This window comes from Falco peregrinus, chromosome 3 (assembly GCF_023634155.1).
Source record: "Falco peregrinus isolate bFalPer1 chromosome 3, bFalPer1.pri, whole genome shotgun sequence".
In the NCBI taxonomy this organism is placed as follows: Eukaryota; Metazoa; Chordata; class Aves; order Falconiformes; family Falconidae; genus Falco; species Falco peregrinus.
This window is the reverse complement of record NC_073723.1, coordinates 66,447,614-66,458,380: the sequence shown is the minus strand read 5'-3', so window position 1 is coordinate 66,458,380 and position 10,767 is coordinate 66,447,614.

Sequence of the window (10,767 nt, the reverse complement as noted above, 5' to 3'; positions counted from 1 at the left end):
GTTTTCACAACTTGTGTTTTATTAGCATATGACCTTCAGCGTTCCTGCACGAGGCTGATTTGTTCTTAGGAAATTGAATATAGGAATATCCTGGAGCATTTAATTTAACATTTCTGTGTGTTGCATCCGCTGTTCAAGGAAATTAACTTGTCTGTGTTTAGAAGCTAGTAAGCACCACACACTCTGAAAGATCTCCTTGGAAACCTTGTCATCATATATTTGGGTCGCTAGTGGTCTGTAAAATTTCAGAAAGGAAGCACTTGGGAAAAAAAATGAAAACAAATTATTCCTGGATAAGAAATAACGAGTATAGTGAAAAATGGGCCTCAAAATTAAAAAAAAATATGATTTCTATTATTTTGTTACCTAATGAATTATTAACAGATCAGTAAATTGCAGTCACAATAGTGTCAGGACATATCACTTCATTAACATTTGTTTCTCCCTATTTCAGATAATGCATAAATTAATCAAAAAAAAAGTAAGCATTCAAGGCTTTTAATTGTCTTCAATATACTTCATCTCTTAGTGTTAATACACATTTTTTGACCTTATTGAAGTATTCATTAATTTTTTATGGAAACAAACTTAACAGTTTTTAAGGTAGAAGTTTTTGTGGAATGTTTTGAAAACAGGAAAGACAAGTACGGTTAAATTAAGTTTTCCTGAGAACTGTGGGAATTTTTTCCCCCCACTTTTAAAAAAACATAGCATCTTCTCTTTAACTCACTATTTTTCAAATTAAAGTCTCCTGATCCAAAAACAACCGTTTCCAAAGCATTGTGGTCACAACTTCAGATTTTCACCTCTCGTGCAGAGTAGTAACAGATCCACAGAAGTCCTTACAAAATTACAGTTCCACTGTTAAATTATATCTAATAGCACAGACTAGTTAATGCTGTTTACCTTACATCTGGGCCATACTTCTTTATTCCTTCATTATAACAACAATAAATCCTCATTCTTTAGGATATCTTCTTTCTTGAGCAACTGAAGGCCATAGTGTTACAGTAATGAAGTAACTGAGGATAACATAGTTATAGAAACACTAGTAAAGCAGACTCTTTGCTATTGAAAAAATGAATATTTTCCATTAATTAACAGTATTTGGGATATTATTGACCCTAACATCCATTGGCTTTGCATATGGCAGATATGATTTATGAGTTTGTTGTCTCACACTTTTTTATTTTTATACTAAAGGACGTGGCCCCAGATAGTTTTGAGATTTACAATTTCTTTACAATGTATTTGTTTAAAGAAACAAATAAACAACCCTCCCCGAACCTCAAAATTACATACTTCCCCTCCTTGGATTGATATCTTGAGTTCTGTTATAGTCTAGTGATTTTGAGGTGTTTCCATTAGAGTGAGAGCATGGTGATTTATCAGTTTCTTGAATATCACCACCACTACTTCAACTGAATTTGAATAAATTCTGATGCAAAAATTATTGCCATTTTTTTTTCTACAGTATTTATGAATATACATGACTGAAGTGAATTTGTATACATACAGAGCTACATTTGTCTTAACTAGGAAGAAAGCAGTGTGGAAACACAGGTTTATTGTTTCAGGACAAAGAAACAGCCACATGTAGCCACAAATGTACAGATGACAAAAGGACACTGCTATATAAACCCTAACTGTGGAAATTCCTCAAAGATAAACATGGACAAAATATTTTCTCCTCATTTTTCTACAAGTTTCCACAACATTATGACAAATACCTTGAGGTTACAGTAACCCACATTATAAAATATCACCTGCTGTCCGTTATCTACTAGGAACCAATGGCAGTATTATAAACAACTTTGAATATCTGCAAGACTTACATCATCAACACTACACATTATCTACTCACATTGTATGATTTTCTCTTTGTTGTATCAAAATAACACATCTTATTCTTACTGAATAAAACGCATAATGTGTAACTGCTACAGCTACTGCATTTGTCCAGAATCACATTACAGATATGGTAAATCAAACTTCTTTTGAATTAATACTTCATATATTTTTTATTTTTTTTTTACACTTCAGAAAAATACACAAAAACATTTTTAATACCTGGCACTCTTCCTAAATTTTCCTAAATTAAACCTTAATACCTGGACAGGAAAAAAGAGTTATGGCGAATGAAGTTCAAAAGTTTAATAAAATGGGGCATGTATCTCAAAAAGTGTGAATTCACTGTCATCCCTCTGTCCTTCCTATGATGAAATTTGAAAAATGTTCTATACTACAGTATTTGTATCTTCATAGATTGCTACACCACTGGAACAGATTTCAGTACTTTTCAGTACAGTAATTTATGCCACTTCTTTTGTCAGAGTACTCTTCAAGAGTACTCATTTTTTATTTTTTAACATCAGTCTATTTTTTGTTTTCTTTCCTTTTTTCTTTTTTTTTTTCCAAAGAGAATTGCACCAACACATATGCAAACATGCTAAAATATCTAATTCTAAATTTTTTTTAAATTAGCCTAGTTATTTTTTACCTATATAATTTTTATATGATAATTTTATTAATTGTTCAACAAAATACTACAATGAAGCCAGCACAACTTTTGCCACATAGATACACATTAGGGATTTACTTTTTAATTAGATTTACTAATGAAAAGAAAATTAATGACATAACCATCTAAATGAAATATTCAGCTGAGCTACCTCAGAATATAATATTGAATAAAGGATGAGGAAAAAGATGCTAAGGCGAGTTTAAAAGTTGAAGATGTATAAAACAATGAAAGAAAATTTATTTTTCATCCCAATTTAAATTGTAAATTTCTATGGTGACAAAATACTCTACTTTTGACAATATGATTCCTTTTGCTTTACTAAACAGCAAGAGCTCAATTTTCAATTTCAAGTGTAAATATTTTACTTTTTTTCTTAAAACACATGCATAATTATAATTATAACTTCAGTACATTTTTTTCTTACACCAATAAATCACTGGATTTTACTCATATATGATGAACTATTTCTGATAAGGATTATTTGAAATATTTTATTCCACAGCACAGCATCTCACTAGTGTTACTTCAGTCATATTCTAGTATGGTAAGACTGAAGTGTAACTTTCATGGTGTTGCTTCTGAAAAAAATATATAATTCAAAGCATCTAATGCCTCGCTACCTCGTTCATAAAGGAAAATGAAGAAAAAAGACTGTCCACAACTCAAGATTAGATTAAGACATATTATAACCCTATAAACTTTTAATTAGAATATATCTGACTATTGCCTCTCTCTCTCTCTTTATTTTTTTTCTTTATTTTTCAGATCTGCTTTCACTGTAGTCATGTGGTAAGGAAAATGAGAAATTCTTTCCATGTGAACAATGTATAAAATGCTGTACTGCCTCCCTTCCAGTCAAATTAGAGCTATATATGAATTATGGTTTAAAGGAAAGTGATAATATATGGCCCATAGTTCTATATGAATATACAGATAAAACAGAAACACACAGTATGTGTAGAAAATTACACATATCTACATATTGCTATTTAAAGCATGTAATGATAAGAATTGTATTTGAAAGTGGGATTATTAATAACACACAAACTTGAAGAAATGAAGCCGGCATAGATGTTGAGACATTGGGAAAATATATTTTAAAATATAGCCTTCTTATAGCCTATTCTTACAGCTTGCATCAACAAAAAGGGCAATACTGAGAATTCCAGCAGGGTCTCAGAGTATCCACAGAACTTGTCAAATAATCAATAAATTATTTCAAATAAAAGGAATCATGAAACTATTGATGATCACACCATCAAAACTGAAGTGTTCAGGTGGGTTTTATGCTCTTTTACAGTGCCAAAGAATATTATTGCAACAGAACACTGTAAATTTTTAGTAGTGTGCTACAGGAACAATAAAACTGTTTGTAGACTTTTTTGTATATGTTTTTCTACTCAAACTTTAGTGATGCACAGAGGTAGTAGCTATGTTAGAAGTTGGGGTTAGACCTTATTCAGAGACCTGATATGATTAAGGCTTCATCTAACAGAGCTGATTATAGTATTGTTGTAATCATTTGTATCCATATGAATCCACACCAATTTTTCAAATACATGTCTTCCAAATAAAGAGAGGAGGTACAGCCTCTATCATACAAAAGTTGATAGTCTGAGACACAGTTAGCAAAGACCTTCTTATTTTCTTCAGCTTGAAGAAGGTGATAGCATAACCAAATAATTTCTAATTTTTTTAGTAAGTGCACTCTAAGGCCATACTGGTGGATTCGGGTATGTTAATATGATAAAAGTTTTGAAGCCATTTTGTTTAAGACAAAGTACGAAAGTTGGGATACCAACTATTACACACAGGATATCTAGTAACTAGTAACCAAGACAGCAATTATGCAAATTTACAAAATCTCAATGAGATGAAAAATAACCTGCTAATTAAATTTTGGTGTGACTAATAAATTTGAAAATGTTCCACTGTTATATACACTGACATCAGAATAGAACTGAAATAAAGCACTGAAGTGTCTTCATGCAGTATAAAGTAACAAAAAGGCCTGAATGAACTGTAACACTAAGCTTAGGTTCCAAGTATTGCTAAAAAAATTTCCTTTATTCTACCAGCAACACTTGAGGCCATCCAGCTATTGTCCTTAAGAGCCCAGCTTTTGGACTTAACAATCACTTTATCTTCTTCAATTATATTAAAAAAAATACAACCAAAACCTAAATGTGGAAGGCAAAAGTGTATTATCACCACTACAAACTAATTTACACCTTAATCCAGTTTCAAACCTTTACTGCCAAAACTTAAAAGTACATCTTTAATGCAAAAAACTAATCTCCAACTTGCAATGCAATGTCCAGCAAGAATCTAAACCGTTATTATCTGAAGAGTTCAAAATAGAAAAAAGAGAGTCCACTAAATGAAGTAAGCATAGAGAATGGAAATAAACCTCCTTAATTTCAAATACTGGCTGCTCCTTTTCACAAATTATTCATTATGTTTTGGGTTGATGTTGTTATCAAATCTGTAGGATTAAAGTATTTCCTTTGAGGGGCTTGGCAGCATTGGAATTAAGTATCAAGAGCCTTTCTATCCATGAAACTGAATGACAAAAATTTGCCATCTTATGTTGGAATAAGTCGAACGACTTGAGTGGGATGTTGCTTATGTGTTTCCCAGTGAGAAAAGCTATAAAATGAAAGATGAAAAAAAATAAGATACACGTGGTCTTCATAGTAGCTTAAATGTTGGACTGTTCAGGTTGGATAAGAACTGAACACTTCAATCCCATCTGCAGTGATTTACTACATGTGGAAGAGCAACACTGAAATAGTCTTAGGAGGATCTACCCCAGACTAGATAATAGCTTAGATTTCTTGTTTCTCAAGTTATTTAACTCTATGATCTTATGTTTTTTCTTTTACTCTTCATAGCATATTTTCCTCAAAACTTCGGATGTATGGATTTTATATTTTATAAATCATAAATATTATTCTTTTATGTAGAAACAAGAAAACTACTTTATTAGATTTAAAAGTCCCAAAGGCCAATGGAAGAAAAAGCTTACTCTCAACTGAACCATCAGATTCTGAAACAAATAGAAGCATCAATAGCATTCTTCACCTAATCACTGCAGCCAGACTGATTTTTCAGAAGGCAGACTATTATGTATGTGTGAGTACATGACCTTTCAGATTTTACCAATAATATTCTTCATGTACATTGATCCACCTTATACTACTGGAGCCAGGGATGCAGAACTGCCAAAAACATTCACTTCCACTTAGTTAGCTGGAAATATACCTTCTTACAAAAAAGCAGCTTCTTCAGTCATGATATGTGGCTTTTGTATGTCATCTGATGAGATGTAAATGTCTAGGACAATTCAAAACTGCAGGTACCTAGTAATCATAAAACCATAAGAGTGTGAATGTAGAGTAACCAATTTAAACTTATTCAGTTCTAGGTCATTAGACTTGGTAAAAGGTATTTCCACTCAGCTATACAGAAGCCTATTACAGTTGTTTCCATTTGAAGGTCAGTAATCACCAGTGTTGACCTTCAACAGAACATAAAAGTTGTTCATCGATGGATTTATCAGAACAATCAACAATCACAACACAATACTAAAATACAGATCCTATTTTAATCCACATGAAGACAAAAGGAACATAGCATTTTAGTGAATTAGATTAGACTGTGTTGAACCTTTCCCTGTTCTACTGCTTCGTAGCCACTTAGCAACACTCTAATGCTGATACAGTCACTTGATACTAAGTGAGGGACATCAGGCTTCTAAGAGGATCCTCCTCCTCCTGACATTTGGCTGCCTGGGCTCAGGGCCAATTTAGAGACAGTGTAGCTGAAGGCATGCCCCGCTTCCCTTTTAGAAAGGACCTTAAGTAAAGCTTTTCCAGAAAGCTTTGCTGGAAACCAAAGCAAGGGCTGCTCCTTCTTACCTTTGGATCTTTTATGCTGAGGCTTTCCAACGAGCCTTGCCTGAGCTCCAGCCTCAGCTGCATCAGAGCGACTATGGACCTGCCTGATCTGGACTTTCAGCTAACCCTGGATGCCACCTCCAGACCTACTCTGCTTTGCTTCATCAGGTGCTGTGGGTCTGGGTAAGATCTCTGCCTCTCCTGGCCTTGGTTCCTTGCTGAGCTCCTGGCTTCCCTTCCCTTAGGGACTGGGTGCTTCTCTAACATATTGGGGTAGAGATCAACATACTGATTTTGACATTGATACCAAAATTACAGTAGTACAACATAAGAAGAGTTCTGGATTCCAAGTACTTATAGACACAACATATCTATACAACACTGGCAAAAAAAGCAGTCTCCATGGGCTAATCATCTGCTGAGTTACAAAGACTCTACAATGACAGAAAAATATTTTCTAGACAGCTTTGGATAGGTTTCTACAACCTTGCTCTGGCAGGGTTTACAATAGTGTATTAAATATGGTGTGCTATTTGGTACTGAAGAAATTAAATCTTGTTCCAACATGGTTGCCGCTCATTTGTATTACACATTTGACAATATGAAAATAAATCTCCTTGGTGAGATACATGGCTTGAAATAATAACCAAACAATGTCAACTATCTGAAAGAAGCACAGAAAAAAGGTGCAAAAAGGAAAGTGAAAGCAAAATGGAATGAATCAGTAAGTGAGAAAATGTGTCTAACATGGGCTCAGAGCTATACAATACAGCAGTCACCCCAAATATCCCAATTAGAAACTGGATAAAACAGTACTTATTTTGGTCTCTAAGGATTCTTGCTAAATGACTTCTTGATTGGTATTTCTGACTGTAGACAAAAGGAAAAATAATGATGAAGATTTTTTATTTTCTTTTGCAATTATAGGACAGAAGAGATTAAGAAAGTAATGAAATTCCTTTTTTAACATATCCTTTTAACATAACTTTTAAAACTATAAATAAACAAAGAGACTAAAAATATTAAATATTTTTCACTTAATATATAGAGTAATTTCTTCCACAATGTTTCTGCATTAAGGGCAGTTGTAGGGTACAACATTGTTTTTTAAGGAACCACCTACATTATCAGGTCTTAAATAAATTTCTGGTCAAAGCATCATTTTTTACTTCAGATAGACAAATACCTTTGGTTAACTTACACCAACCATTATTTTTCTTCTTCACAAATTTTCTGAAACAGGGAAAGACAGACGTCAAAATCCACTATACTGAGAAAAGGAAAGCATACAGAAAGTGGCAGGGTCAGACAAAAGGTGTTCAGTTCTATAAATCAGTGTTTATGCCATTTGGGGACCATCTGGTTCCAAGGTACACTAATGAAAATGGCTGGTTTAAAACAATATCTTAACAAAATGGCCATCTAAAAATAAAAGCTGTTATTTCTGTTATCTCCTTTGGCATAAGACAATTTTTTATGCACTTCTTTAGCCTTGGGGTGTTGTCGGTTTACTTGTTTTTTAATAAGGATTCAGTAAAGAAATATATCCTCTGAAGAGCATGGAAATAAAAATGGTAGTATAACGAAAAGACAAACCTCTGTAACTAGCAGCTTAACCAGAATTACATGGGCTAAGTGACTCCGGCATTAACTCTGATGAGCACAAAAGGCAAGTGTTGGACCAAACCCAGGCTATTTCCTCCTAGATTACTCCTTCCACATACTGGGATAAATAAACAAAACCAAACCAAAAGAAAAGAAAAGAAAAGAAACGTTACGAAGCTTTACCTTCTACGCAAACTTAGCTAAAAGGGTGAGAAAGTGAGAGGGTAGTTCAGGCCAAACTGAGCCTATAGTCTCCTCAATGATCATAACCCAAGACAGCTGTCCTGAAAGCAATAAGGTATGCGCAGCACAGGGAGACAAAGCACAAGATATTCCAAGCATCCACTGCTGGCTGTTTAAAGAAATAAAATTTGCAAAGTTGATAAGAAATATCACAAAATACAGTTCAAATCCATCAGTACACATTTTTAAGAGGGACACTGCTGAAGAATAATCCCTTCTGCTCTTTTTCAAACACTGTTAAAAGATGCACAAAATGAAGGCTGAATTAGACTCTCTTTTATATATATATTTTTTTTTCTTAAAAAGTAATCTGTCAACAAGTGAATTTGATAGTCTGCTGCTTCAAAGTCAGAAGTTAATCAGAACTAATTTAAAATATTCAGTAACTGTAAGAAGTACCTTGGCAACTAAGACAAGCTTACAGATATTCCACATAGGGCCAAAGTTTCTACCTAACTGGAAAGATTAATCACTGAAACTGTCAGATTGGACAGGCTGAATTTAAAGGGATGAAACTTGAGAAAAGCATCAACACACTTTGATGCATACATCCACCTTTACCAACTGACAACTTAATTATGAGACAATAAAAAAAGGGAAAATTCCTATCCTTCTATCAACTGCAATAACATAAAGAACATATTTCAGGAATTAATAAAATAGTGGCTTTGGAAAAAAACAGAATTAAAGAAGATCTGGATTTTATTTTTATTAGAGATTTTGGGGAATAGTCTGAAAACACATTCTAATCTAATAATAGAGAAGAAAAAAGTTAAATGAGTTTCACATATAAATATATATATTCTGGAGTGGAGTCTACTGTGTTTATTTTATAAAGGGAACTATATAAAATATTGTCTATATAAAATATTGTATCACATGATACATTATAACTATCTGCTTACAAAGTGGAGAAATAGAAAAGATCTTAAAATCTGGTAGTCTTTTTGTAAAGATGTAATAAGCAGGCCAAGCAGGATGTGAGGAACAACTTGCAGAAGCTATAAAAACTATTAATCCTTTTTGCAACTAATCAACAGCAAGAAACCTGGTGGCCTGCTGAACATTACACAAGGAATATGAAAAATGAAGGAAATGAGAGCTACTTGAATTTCCCCTACATTCACATAGGAAAAGCATACAAATAATCTTGTGCACGTATTTTATATATGGGCTACATCACAAGATCTGTCTCAAATTGAATAATGTCATGAAACAAGCAGACAAAATGAGTAGTTAAAAACCCATGGGACTAGATACCAGTCACTAAAGAATTCAGAAGGCCTAGAAAACAGCTAGCATGGTAAATATTTTTAAAATGATTGAAGAAGGGATTTAAAAAACAAAGAAGTTCTAATGACTGTAACAGGAAAACTGACATTCTTAACTACAAATCAGATTATATGGATAAATATGATATATTGAAGAAGAATCAAAACAATTTTTGTGCAAGAAGACTTAGGTCTTACAAATTTATTTCAGTTTTCTGAGTGAGTCGATAAATTGGCTTTGCTGGGTCAGGGATCATGGCAGGCCTTCAAAAGGCATTTAACAAAGGCCTTCCACAATGTTTCCTATAGGAACTTTGCTGACTTGGTAAAAGAAAAGGCCCTCACATACCAGAATATCTAGCTTTTAAATTAGGAAAAAATAAAGCAGAAGGGACAAGAACAGAGGAATAATTGACCCGTTTTCACGCTGCAGGAAGATCATAGCAGTAGACACCCAAAGAGAACCATGTGAATACAAACACAAAGAAAGATATGGGGGATTAAAAATAGCAAAGGCTTTCAATACTTAGTGATGAAAAGATAGTAACGAAAATCAACACACAGTTCTGGTTCTACTGGTAGAGGTGCAGCTTTAAGTTTACTACTATCACTCAAAATGAGATCTTACAATTATCAAAGGTACCCTTATTTAAAAATACCAGGTTTTTATTTTTAAAAAATACTGTGCAACAGCAGTAAAAAAATTAAAACAGATGAAGTGTCATTAGGAAAAGCATATTAAGCATAACAGAAAATATAATTATTTCAGTCATACATTAATTTCTTCAATAGTGTATTTCTGTTTATTATTGTGCCCACCCTGCCCCACACCCCAATTAGATAATTTTGGAACTGGAAAGTCAGAGGAATAATAATAAGTGGTTGATGGTAAAGATTTGCTGAGTCGGAGGGGGAAAAAAGCAAACTGAATGGGCATCTAAGACCCTGGGGTGGATGTAGTGAAGGAAGAGGGAACTGAAGTAATTTTCTATTTCAACATCATGAAATTGCAGATGTAGCTTTAAAGCAAGCAACACAAATGCTTCACCCAATGTACAGTTAAATTTGTAATTTTTCATGGCAGGCCACAGTGAATGTTAAATATTTACATGTATTCAAAAAATACTTGAAAATATTCACAGAAAGAACATTCAGTAAGAATTATTACAGTTGAAAAACACCATTCTCCTCCTGCAACTTTCTAAGCCATAATTTGCTAAGAAAC